This window comes from Schistocerca americana, chromosome 1, assembly GCF_021461395.2.
Source record: "Schistocerca americana isolate TAMUIC-IGC-003095 chromosome 1, iqSchAmer2.1, whole genome shotgun sequence".
NCBI classification, from domain to species: domain Eukaryota; kingdom Metazoa; phylum Arthropoda; class Insecta; order Orthoptera; family Acrididae; genus Schistocerca; species Schistocerca americana.
Genome location: NC_060119.1, coordinates 797,251,353 through 797,264,769, shown reverse-complemented (window position 1 = coordinate 797,264,769; position 13,417 = coordinate 797,251,353). Strand labels below are relative to the sequence as shown.

At 42.6% G+C, this 13,417-nt stretch overlaps 1 protein-coding gene and 1 pseudogene across 1 annotated transcript in view; one reads left to right on the top strand and one right to left on the bottom strand.

Annotated features, from left to right (window-relative positions):
• LOC124545699 (apolipoprotein D) overlaps positions 1 to 13,417 on the top strand; it is a 96,417-nt gene that overhangs the window by 31,774 nt on the left and 51,226 nt on the right. The window lies entirely within an intron of this gene.
• Positions 10,567 to 10,683, bottom strand: LOC124552529 (annotated as a pseudogene).

The window sequence follows — 13,417 nt, the reverse complement described above, 5'->3', positions numbered from 1 at the left end:
TCCGGTACCCATCGCTTCCTCAGTCTTCCTTGACTTCTTCTCCCTACAGGCTTAAATCGTATCTGGAGAGGTGATATTCCCCAATCATTCTTTCGAGATATTCATTCCCGTTTCTCCTATTTTCTTGTAATTTATTGACGTTTATAAATATGTTCGGTTCTTCCCTAATTTCCGAATTTAGAAATCCGTCGGCTCTTGTGCATCCCTTTACTGCTCTTCGAAACCTAATCTCTGCTGGCTATATGCGAATTTCTAGACGTTTACTTACAACCCGCGATTCACTTCTGTAAACAGGCACTGGTACTGCCACTGTCTTGTAAAATTTCAGTCTTGTTTCTTTCCTCGTTTTCTTTTAAGACAGCTGTTTATTTTCCACATATATTCCCAGACTTTGCTAATTTTTCCATATGTGACATATGTGACATCACAACCTAATTAATTAAAATGTTTGATCTGTTCTATTGGTCTCCGCGGTGGTCTCGCGGTTCTAGGCGCTCAGTCCGGAGCTGCGCGACTGCTACGGTCGCAGGTTCGAATCCTGCCTCGGGCATGGATGTGTGTGATGTCCTTAGGTTAGTTAGGTTTAAGTAGTTCTAAGTTCTAGGGGACTGATGACCACTGATGTTAAGTCCCATAGTGCTCAGAGCCATTTGAACCATTTTTTATTGGTCTATTGTTGATCATAATTTTTCTCCGTACACGATATTTCTCGTTGAAAGCCACTGATTTTGTCTTATTTTCTGAAATCGTCAGCTGATACTCTTTACAAACCTTACCTAACAAATTTATTCCTCTTTGTAGGTCATTTTTATTATCTGCCAGCAGTATGGCGTCATCTGCAAATAAAAGACAATTCAAACAAGAATTACTGTTAATCTTAATTCTCCCGGTAAAAATCTACTTCCATTTCTGAATTGCGTCATCTAAATAAATATTAAAAAGTGTGGGTGAAATGCTGCATTTTTGTCTTACCCCTTTGTGTGTGGCTGCAGCGTGTGTTTGAGTGCCATTTATATCTAAAATTACAATCGTGTGTTTCTACAGACCTTTTAAAACGTTTATTACGTGTTGTGGATATCCTTTTCTCCTCATAATTCGCCACAGTTTCTTTCTATCGACATTATCGAAAGTCTTAATAAAATCAATGAACGCTAACTGGGTCTTCCTATTATACTCTCTGTTTTTCGATTGTTTCATTATAAATACTGCATCTGATGCCGATCTGCCCCTCCGAAACCACATTTGTTCTTTGCCTAATAAACTATCAGCTATAACCTTTTACTTCTTGTTCACTAATCCTGCAGAGCCTTTGTATGCGGTGTCAGGTGAGCTGATTCCTCTATAGTTCTCGTAGCTACTGTGGTCTTCTTTTTTTAAATAGTGATATCCCCTTTGCTTGTGACCATCCTTTATAGTTCTCGTAGCTATTGTGGTCTCCTTTTTTTAAATAGTGATATCCCCTTTGTTTGTGACCATCCTTTTGGGACATCTCCTTTTCTCCAGTACATATCAAATAAATGTAGTAATGTCCTTTGTAGTTGGATGCCTCCATACTGCTAACAGTTCGTTGTAGAATAGTTATGTTATAATAACGTTCGATTTGTTACCCCAGTTACCATTGTTTTTGTGAAAATACATTCACAGCCGACAGAAAGCCTGTAACACCGTTGCCGTCGCTGCGGGAACAGTTCAGCATTACGCAGTTGTGTCACTCTTCTATTGCGTTCAGTTAACTCATACACCAGTAGTATATTGGGCAACTCTTCAATAGTAAACCTATTCATTTTGCTGTGTGTCACCGACAACGTAAAACTAGCACTGACATAAGTACAAACCCAAGACAGAGCCTAGACGTACTGAATACAAACTTGAGGGTGAAAAATAAAGTTTGCCGAGCGGTTCTAGGCGCTACAGTCTGGAACCGCGCGACCGCTACGGTCGCAGGTTCGAATCCTGCCTCGGGCCTGGATGTGTGTGATGTCGTTACGTTAGTTAGGTTTAAGTAGTTCTAAGTTCTAGGGTTCAAATGGCTCTGAGCGCCATGGGACTTAACATCTGAGGTCATCAGTCCCCTAGAACTGATGACCTCAGAAGTTAAGTCCCATTTGAACCATTTTTTTGAAAAATGAAATTTGTATTACTGTTGTCAACTATAAATACAGTGAGGGAATGGAACAAGTTTGCTTCCTAGCGAGATCTACAGCGCGTACACTCTGACATCTGCAGTTTTGTGCTGATATTTTCAGACCAGTGCAGGGAGAGAAGATAAACAGGAGTAAGCAGTCAAACGAAATACATTTACTTAATATTGAGACACCGGAGACTACAATCAGAAAATATCCCTGAACGACCTTACAGATTTTGTCGCTTGAGCTCTGATTCACTCTGTGTATCCGAAAATTAAAGATGGAAGCTCAGTAACGACGAGTAGAAGGATATTTTTCCTAAGGTTAGCGCCACTGGCTCTTCCATTTACGATTTTATGATATTCACCATACCTGAGATGTCACACTGTAGCGTTCGGAAACCCGATCTACTGAGATAGCGCACAGGTAAGTCACTAGACACGTGTACAACTCAGTGGTGGTTTCAACCTCCGTCCGGCCGTCCACAGTTTCCTTAATACGCATAATCAGAATTTTCCTCTGAAAAGCACACATCCGATTTCCTTTCGTAACATTCCGCTATCCGATTTTGTGTTCCGTTTCCAATGACCTCGTTGTGGGGCGGACGTTAGTTCCTAAACTTCCTTCCTTCTTGGAAAAAGCTCTCGGCTAGCATATTGCGTCAAATTTGGATAAAATCGTCAGCTTTATATTATTTACTCCATCGTCAGGAACTAAGTCTGACTGTTGTGAAACTGGCGAGGTTCCCACTTTTACGGCCAGAGGACGGTATCTGATTGGCTCGTCATGGAGATGGTGCCTGCTTAGATGGCCCTCTCTATATCCACAGATTACGTTCGCGCTCGTTGTCTAGCTTCGCTTTCTTTGTGTTCTGCTTTGTTAGATGTATTGATCGAAAGGAAAGCAGATGGACGACTCGGCCATTCTGAGTATCGAAAACTGGTGCATACTAACCTACAGTATATGTCGACGAGCGTCGCTTTCATCGTCCACCTCAGAAGATAAGTCCCTAATATACAAAGCCAGGCCTGTTCTTGACAAGGACCTCTTCGGCTCCGAGATTAATCATCTGACGACGGTCTCAGAAGGAATGGATGTTCTATACGTGATATTAGGTCAACGCTGCCGAGCAAATTAAGACGCTCTACCAACCCAGGAGGATCAACACATAATCGGCTTCCACTCTGCGTTGCAACAGCTAGTAAGATAAGCAGAGTCTTAAAAAGGCCACCCAGGATAATTAACGAAATAGTAAAGATAATCTCGACCTCAGAGTACCAGGGATTTATTAAATATCTAGCTGTAACGTTAGAAACTGATATTAAATGGAACGAACAAGTAAGACCGGTAGTAGGTGAAGTGAAAGAAGATTGGGAGAATTTTAGGAAAGGTGAACGCTTATAGAGCAATAATGTCACTCATTCTCGACGGCTACTCTAGTGTCTTGGATCCCCACCAAGTCGAATTAACCCTAGAAACGTACACTGGGGTCACGATGACCCTGGAGTTTTTTGTTTGTTACGGTGCATGCGCCATTGCAAATAAACAGGCGGCTGTCACCAACGTAATTTCAGCACTGAATGAGACCTAGGAGAGTACGGACGTGCGAAGTTGTTTGACATTCTTGTTTAATTAATTTGACACAAATATTTTTGAAGGGTTACTGTGACCTTGTAGCACATATTGTGTAACTGTTCAGTCACTGAGTGTGAATTTATGCCAAAATGTCTCGCAGCAATGACATTTTACTAACGGAAGATACTATACGAGGAGAAATGTTAAGAGAACTCAATCGTGAAAGTGACTAAGTGACTTTCACTATGACAGGATTCTGAAGCTGATGCTCCTACAAAGTCGAAACTGATTAGTTTGACGCATCTTGAGATAGCGATGAAGGAAATACAGTCGTACACGATAGGAATGGCCATTGTTGGAACACCATGTTGTCGCTAATAGAATAGGCCTGACACCTGCCGATAACATTGTCCTTTATATTCCAAAGGTGTGGAAATAATGACTGAATGGTTGAGTACACACCAAAATATTCGTGTAATATGTTAATTTCATTAAATGAATAGCATCTACATCTACATCTACATACATACTTCGCAATCCACCATACGGCGCGTGGCGGAGGGTACCTCGTACGACAAGTAGCATCTTCTCTCCCTGTTCCACTCCCAAACAGAACGAGGGAAAAATGACTGCCTATATGCCTCTGTACGAGCCCTAATCTCTCTTATCTTATCTTTGTGGTCTTTCCGCGAAATATAAGTTGGCAGCAGTAAAATTGTACTGCAGTCAACCTCAAATGCTGGTTCTCTAAATTTCCTCAGTAGCGGTTCACGAAAAGAACGCCTCCTTTCCTCCTGAGACTCCCACCCGAGTTCCTGAAGCATTTCCGTAACACTCGCGTGATGATCAAACCTACCAGTAACAAATCTAGCAGCCCGCCTCTGAATTGCTTCTATGTCCTCCCTCAATCCGACCTGATAGGGATCCCAAACGCTCGAGCAGTACTCAAGAATAGGTCATATTAGTGTTTTATAAGCGGTCTCCTTTACAGATGAACCACATCTTCTCAAAATTCTACCAATGAACCGAAGACGACTATCCACCTTCCCCACAACTGCCATTACATGCTTGTCCCACTTCATATCGCTCTGTAATGTTACGTCCAAATATTTAATCGACGTGACTGTGTCAAGCGCTACACTACTAATGGAGTATTCAAACATTACGGGATTCTTTTTCCTATTCATCTGCATTAATTTACATTTATCTATATTTAGAGTTAGCTGCCATTCTTTACACCAATCACAAATCCTGTCCAAGTCATCTTGTATCCTCCTACAGTCACTCAACGACGACACATTCCCGTACACCACAGCATCATCAGCAAACAGCCCCACATTGCTATCCACCCTATCCAAAAGATCGTTTATATAGAGAAAACAACAGCGGACCTACCACACTTCCCTGGGGCACTCCAGATGATACCCTCACCTCTGATGAACACTCACCATCGAGGACAACGAACTGGGTTCTATTACTTAAGAAGTCTTCGAGCCAATCACATATCTGGGAACCAATCCCATATGCTCGTACCTCAGTTAGGAGTCTGCAGTGGGGCACCGAGTCAAACGCTTTCCGGAAGTCAAGGAATATGGCATCCGTCTAATACCCTTCATCCATGGTTCGCAAGATATCATGTGAAAAAGAGCGAGTTACGTTTCGCAGGAGCGATGCTTTCTAAAGCCGCGCTGATGCATGGACAGCAACTTCTCTGTCTTAAGGAAATTCATTATATTCGAACTGAGAATATGTTCGAGAATCCTGTGCAACAATCCGATGTTAAGGATACTGGTTGTAATTTTGAGGATCCGTCCTTCCACCCTTCTTATATATAGGCGTCACCTGCGCTTTTTTCCAGTCGCTCTGGACTTTACGCCAGCTGCGGTGGTCTAGCGGTTCTAGGCGCGCAGTCCGGAACCGCGCAACTGCTAGACACGTGAAAGATCTCTTGCGCGCGTCGTTTGGTGATGATCGTGTGCTCAGTCGCCACTTTCGTCATGCTTGGCCTCTCAGGTCCCCAGCCCTCAGTCCGTGCCATTATTGGTTTTGGCGTTACCTGAAGTCGCCAGTGTATCGTGATCGACCGACATCTCTAGGGATGCTGAAAGACAACATCCGACGCCAATGCCTCGCCATAACTCCGGACATGCTTTACAGTGCTGTTCACGACATTATTCCTCGACTACAGCTATTGTTGGGGAATGATGGTGGACATATTGAGCATTCCCCGTAAAGAACATCATCTTTGCTTTGTCTTACGTTGTTATGCTAATTATTGCTATTCTGATCAGACGAAGCGCCATCTGTCGGACATTTTTTGAACGTTTGTATATTTATGGTTCTAATAAAACCCAATGTCATTCCAAGCATGTGTGTCAATTTGTACCTCTCTATCTACATTATTCCGTGATTTATTCAGTTTTCAAATTTATACTGACTTTTTGATTACCCGGTATAGAAGCGGTAAGAACTCGTTTTTCTTTGCGCCTCCTGGACGTGGCCACTTCGCAGAGCCGGCAGAACAAAGGGCAGAGTGGTGTGTGAGGCGAGGCGAGGTGCTGGCGGCGGACAGCTGGGTGCGCCTATGCGGCTCACACGCAGGCTTCCGTGCTGGGAGGCGCCCGTCGCTGCCTGCATGCCAACGCAGTCGGGGCCCGACTTTCGCTCCCTGGCGTTCCTCTACACACGAGGACGCACCGCTTTATCGCTGTGCGCTCATCTTTCTGCGTGCTTGAACCGCTAATGAGCGGCTAACTTCGCTTCGTAACGCTTCACTCACAATCAGCCCTCTTGTGTTCAGTGGTAAAAATTTCTCGGTTACTTGACAGACCCGACGCCTGGCTTCTGAGCCTAAGATCTTTCGTAATTCACTCCTGTGTATATTAATGTCCTCTACGATCTGCACGTAATCCTGGGACGTCATTGCAGCCGTCTTCTTTCCCTTAACGTCTGTTCTAGCATCATGTTCTTCTTAACTGTATTAGTAGCTAGCGTGGTTGGATCTGTACGTAAATTGTCCAAGAGATTGTTTACACGTTGTAACGGAACCTATTAAAGGCTTTATTATACAGAAGTATGCGATACCCTCCTAATTCAACCAGTTTAACTAGCAATTATGATAATAGAAAAGTAATTGTGTATGTTAGCAATGACTGCATAACATGTTTACATAAACAGTCAACACATTAAAATATGATTAATAAGTGACCCACACAAAAGTTAACAGCACTGGAACACTGATACAGCAGATGTCATTATGAAAAAACACTATATTCAACTGAAATAATTAATATGAAATACGAATAATATTGGTCAACTTACGTATTTTGGATCTCCTTAAATAAAAATTACCCCGTGAAACCTATTTATTCACTGGGACTGTTTTCACTTACTATTCACGTAAAAACATCTATTTTAAACGAGAACCACTGTAATTTTTAATAATTCACGTTATTTACTTATGTATGCAAATGAGAGAAGTCAAAAAACGGCCTTTTTGCAACAAAGAATTGTTCTGACAAGTTGACAAATCTGTCTGTCATTTTAATGACTTGTTGAATTATGTCACTCGATGTAAATTAATAACTTTTTTGCACAAATTACGATAACAGATGGATGCCTGACTTATAAACCACATCTCTTCTTAGTAGTTCTTTGACGAGGTTATAAATACGAGCAGCAAGAAGCCTCGTCAGCTCAGTCTTGATAGAACTTTTGTAAAGTGTGTATGTTATTGTCTTATGTGGAAAAACAATGCAAAGATGTTGTAAAAGAAGTGTTACTCTGTACTGTGATAACGTCTTTGGGTCGTCAGCGGAGTTAAGATGGCTACCATGCCAATAAATAGTTGAAGTTCACTTATGCTGTCGTTCATTATTTATCAACAAGCACATCAACAACACCGGACCTCATCTTTTTACCCCTAGACGAATACATATAGAGCCAACATTAACATCAAGATACAGCAGTGAACCAGCCAGCAGCAGCAGCAACTACTACAATACAATTTAATGGGGCCAACCCAATTCTCTACATCAAGTTCTAACAAGCTTCGTATATTGGAGTGATATAGTGCGAATATAGGAATATCAACGATTGGGCGACCATTATAACGTGAATGTTACATAAATTGGTCAAAATTCGCTGACAATGCATTTACGCATAGGATAGTATCGACATTGCACGGTCGTGTCGTGAAGATACACAGAAAGGCTTGGACATAATTTGCACCTAGTGTATTGAGTTGAAGCTCCCTTTAACTGTGAAAAATAACTCCCACACTATCTGATTACAATATTAGTAACAAATATTGGAGTACGACATGAAATGAAATGAAACTTAACGGGTTGAGAGGGCGTTGATGTTATATCAGGGATAACAAAATCGAGTCAAATTTACAAAGAACTTAGCAATATGAGCTCAGTTACCAGTATGACGTTCTACCTGGCCCGGTATGGACATACGTAGCGATTCAGTTGAGAAGGGTGTCATAAAGCTGTTGTATCCTTTCCAGATGCAAATTGGCACACAGCTGTTGTAACCGGTCCTTGATACTGGCACTGGGAACGAGATGACGTCCAAAGCTCGTCCTGCACATGTTCTATTGGACATAGCTCTGGGTATCTTGCTCGAGACTGCCTCACTACTACGCAGACAGTTCATACACACACGCGACATGTGTGGATGAGCATTGTCCTGTTGAAATATAACATCGCAATACTGCCGCTTGAGAGCCAACGCATCACGACGCAGGATGTCCGTGAAGCAGGTACCGTTATGCCATCAGAGTTCGCTCAGTCTCTACCACCGTGATCTGAAGTCATACTCAAAGGCTCCCCGCCCCCCCCCCCCCCCCAACCCCCCCTACCTTCAAAACATCGGAATAAAGGGACCTCTCCGCAGGTTGCCACCACACTTGCGACGATGGTGGTCTAGGGTAGTGCAAAAAAAGCGATTGACCGCTGAACACAATGTGACGTCATTGATCAGCAGTCCATGCTTCCCGCTCACAGAATCACTTCAAAAGCAGTCGTTTTTGTTGTGGTTTTACGGCAACTTATGCGTGGGGCAGTATTTTTCTAGTTCAGATCAAAATGGTTCAAACGGCTCTGAGCACTATGGGACTTAACTTCTGATTTCATCAGTCTCCTAGAACTTAGAACTACTTAAACCTAACTAACCTAAGGACATCGCACACATCCATGCTCGAGGCAGGATTTGAACCTGCGACCGTAGCGGTCGCGCGGTTCCAGACTGTAGCGCCTAGAACCGCTAGGGCACCCCGACCGGCTCTAGTTCAGCTGCTTCTAGTCTTCAAGCAATGGTGCGCTATGACACAAAACATTGCAAGGTATCCATTACTTGTTTTCACACGGCGAGCGCAGATCTGAATGTGTTACTATGTGTTTGGCGTACAATACGGCGATCTTCATTTCTGATGGTCAGACGTCGTCGATCGGCGGATGTACCAGCCCTAGCGCTCCCATGCAGTCCAACGTCGGTCCATTGTCACATCCACATGTCCCACAAATCTGGATATTGCACGATTCGACTAGCCGACCAAATGGTGACCCAAGAGACCCCTTTCAAACTCTATCAGCTAGCTCATAACGCTTACTCACACGAGTATCTCCGTGTTCTTCACAGTGATCACTCACCATCCGGTTCTGATCACGCCCCTTATATACTGTACTACGTCTGGTAACAATACTTAACGCGAACAATACTGATGCACGCAGGTGACCATTCTACATGCCACAGAGAATTTCAACTCTATTTACATATCCGCAGATGGTGTGAACCTGTACGAAGTTACATTGACATCAGACCACGTCTTCTGGGTGCATGTTTCGTTAGACGCAGTATTTAGGGGTAGTCTAATAAGCTGTGTAAAACGGGACTATCACGTAAAATATGTATTATGGAAGGCGAATGGGAGTCTGAGATTTGTTGAAAAAGTTATGCGATAGTAAAATACACATATAAAGGAAATAGCATATAATATGCTAGAGAAATCAAGTCTGGAGTGTTGTTGGAGTGTTTGGGGTTCTTATCAAGTAGTGACGGCAACAGAAATCGAAAGAATTCGGAGATGCGCTGCTAGGTACGTATCAGGTGGGTGTAGTCCACGTAAAAATATAAAGATATGTTTGGGAGATTTAAAGGAATACGACGTAGTTCTCGTGACATTCGGTTGGGCAAATTTAGAGAAGCTCTATTCAAAGAAATATGTGCGATTATCATCTTGTCGCTATGGTAATATGTCAGTCAGCGATCATGAGAATAAGATAAGAGAGAGTTTTCCCTCATTCAATATGCGGATGGAATAGGACATAAAACTGGTAGTATTTGTGGAAGTGACGTGCGGAGTATATTTGTGGGTGTAGAAGTACGAGGATATCTGTTGAACTCTCCATTCAAGAGGTATTGTGACCTTGGTAGCATGTAGCAGACTATTTTCCATAAATGAAGAAAAGATCATATAAATATGTTAATTTTGTGTTTAACTCGACGACGTTAATGGACCTGAATTGACAGTTTTCTGCATTATCATTAGGTTATGTTTTCCCGAGTGCGTGAACAGCCAAGTATATCTTACACCGGGAACTGGTGTGGTACGATCTGTACGTAAACTGTGCAAGACGTTGTGTACACGTTCATATGCACTCCGTCTTCAGGCCACAAGTGGCCCATCGGGACCATCCGACCGCCGTGTCATCCTCAGTTGATGATGCGGATAGGAGGGGTGTGTGGTCAGCACACCGCTCTCCCGATCGTTATGATGGTTTTCTTTGACCGGAGCCGCAACTATTTCGGGCGAGTAGCTCCTCAATTGGCATCACGAGACTGAGTGCACCCCGAAAAATGGCAACAGCGCATGGCGGCTGGATGGTCACCCATCCAAGTGCAGGCCACGCCCGACAGCGCTTAACTTCGGTGATCTCACGGGAACCGGTGTATCCACTGCGGCAAGGCCGTTGCCACGTTCATATGACTCCTTACTAATGAAAGTACAAATGAAGAGGTGTTAGCCGAACTGCAATACGGAAGCATAGCCGGCCTTCCAGAAAAACCGGGTGGTAGTGCTTCAAGATAACATTCCACGAACTGTTTACATGCTGCCATAGTGGTTCAAATGGTTCAAATGGCTCTGAGCACTATGGGACGTAACATCTGAGGACATCAGTCCCCTAGAACTTTGAACTACTTAAACCTAACTAACCTAAGGACATCACACTCATCCATCTCCGAGGCAGGATTCGAACCTACGACCGTAGCGGTCGCGCGGTTCCAGACTGTAGCGCCTAGAACCGCTCGGCCACTCCGGCCGGCTGCCGTAGTGAGACAAACAACTGACGTGCCGCTAGGGAAAATGATCATTTTAAACTTATGGGACGAGCGAAAGACACGCGAAGCGTAAATATGTCTTCACCAAATATAGTTGGAGTCAAACACAAAACTGTAGCAGGAAAAATAGTTGATTTCTTGCATCCAGCAACCATACATCTCCGTCACAGATCCTAATACGTATGGGCAAACGATAGCAAAACTGAAGGCAATACAGATTAGCAACAATTTACAAGTATTTTTTAAAAGAAATTATACATTATGAACTCGGAGCGCGAAGAGGATGTCTGGCGGTATAGTTAAATGCGCACTTGCACTGATCAGTTTTCAACACTGATCTAGTCTTGAATACAGTGAAAAACAACTAGTACAAGTTGTACAGTGTCCAGTTAGCTTCTTTTGGACGGCGACAGGAGACACCCAGTTCCTGATCTTTTCTTTGGGCATGGTGTTGATATTGCCGAACTAAATACCAACACACTCTCTAAGTTGAACAGTGGCTCCACTTACATCCGTGTTTGGCGGATGGATGTTCACTTACATAGACCGTCTTGTGTGCACCCTCTCTGACGTCTGACCGTAACCACGTTGTGCCTTTAGGAAGCTACATGTATATCTGAGTGGTGCCTGTTCTGTCAGACATGTCCGAAAGTATACATAGTGAGCCATGTACGACGTAACAGCCCTTTTACCTTTTTATTTCGTGAACGGTTACACATATCGAGTGACAGTTTTCGTCAAATGTTAGAGTGTTGAAGGGAACGTAAGCTTTTTTGGTTAATTTTTTTAGCGCTGGTATCTACTCAGTTATTGAAATAAGTACGTTCTTTTAAAGGTAACCGTATACATTTTATAATTGCATTCAATTGTTATTGAGAAGGCAATTACAGTGATAGAACGTTTGTTAATGTTGACGTTGAACCCTGTCGTAAAAAGTTCGAGAAGTGTGTAACCTCCCCACAAAATTTTCAAAAGACAATATTTAAACGTTAATGGGAATAGAGCCAAGTGTAACCTTCCCACAAAAATATGAAAATGAAAACAATTGAATAGAATTGCAAATAGTGCCAAATGTTAGCTTCCCACAATAATAAAACTCAATGATAATAAAAATGTGCAAAAATGTTAAGTCCCCACAGAATTAACGTTAAGGTGAACCTGATAAATTTTATAAGGGCAGCTGCGCTGACCTTAGGCCCTGTGCAATAATTAATCTGATAAATTGATTCTGGGAGGAAAAGCATAGGAAATATTGTTTCAATTGGAATGATTATTTTCTTAAAACGATTGCTTACTTCTTGAACAAATTAATTACAATTAACAGATGTTATTGGCTGAGCGCAATGCTGCTTCATTACCTTACTTAACAATATACCTCGTCCCGAACCTTGACCAGAGACCCATGTCGACGCCGGCCGACTCCTCACACACAACTCCGACTCGCAACTGCTAACTCGGAACTGAACTACATGCTCTCGCGACTCGCTACGTACAACAACTGCACTCACGCGCGGTCAAGCGCAGACTAGCAACGATAAGTAACTCTCTGGTCAGAGATTCTGTCATGCCTCGCCATCGCTGCTACTGAATACATACGTGTGTCAAGTGTACTGAAATGTAAGAGCACAGTGGGCGGAAATGGTATTTGCGGTGTAAATACTGCTAAGCAGGCGTCTCGGACCAGGCTGCGTAGTTGTATACCGTAAGATAGACTTGCACTATGAGGATAAAACTTTATTTCCTCTCGAACCAATTTTCGACTTAGATGCAGGTTCACCTACGAATGTTGTATACGGAAATATGAAACAGACTAGAATTTAGCGCATCACAAAGGGCTTCCGAAAACAATTTCACATTTATGTATCCTCTGTTATTTACATGAACTAAAACTGAGAAATTTACTGTTCACTCTTCAAAGCTTAAAGGGTCTCATATGCTGCAAAAAACAACTACTGTATGAAATATTTAACTGTTTGAAGGAATATTTGACCTATCGTCTGCTGCACGTGGCTGAGTGCTTCTTAGATGTAAAATACATGCCATCGGACAACTGTCTATACCTACACTGCTCCAAATTATGTCAAATGGGATACATTCGTTGAACTAAACATTTTATTAAAAATACTTTGGTGACAACCTGTACACCGCAAAATAAATATTCTTTTTTAACGAAACGTCGTTTCATGCTGAACGTAAACGCGTAATGACAATGTTACGAACTACGTGCAATACACTCTACCGACTTATTTGACATTGCAATGCAATTTCGTACACACGTAAATGAAACAAACAAGTTATTAACAACGACTTGGTAACCACCCAGATCACCTAATACAAAATTTGTCTTCCCAGAAAAAAAGAGAAACTTT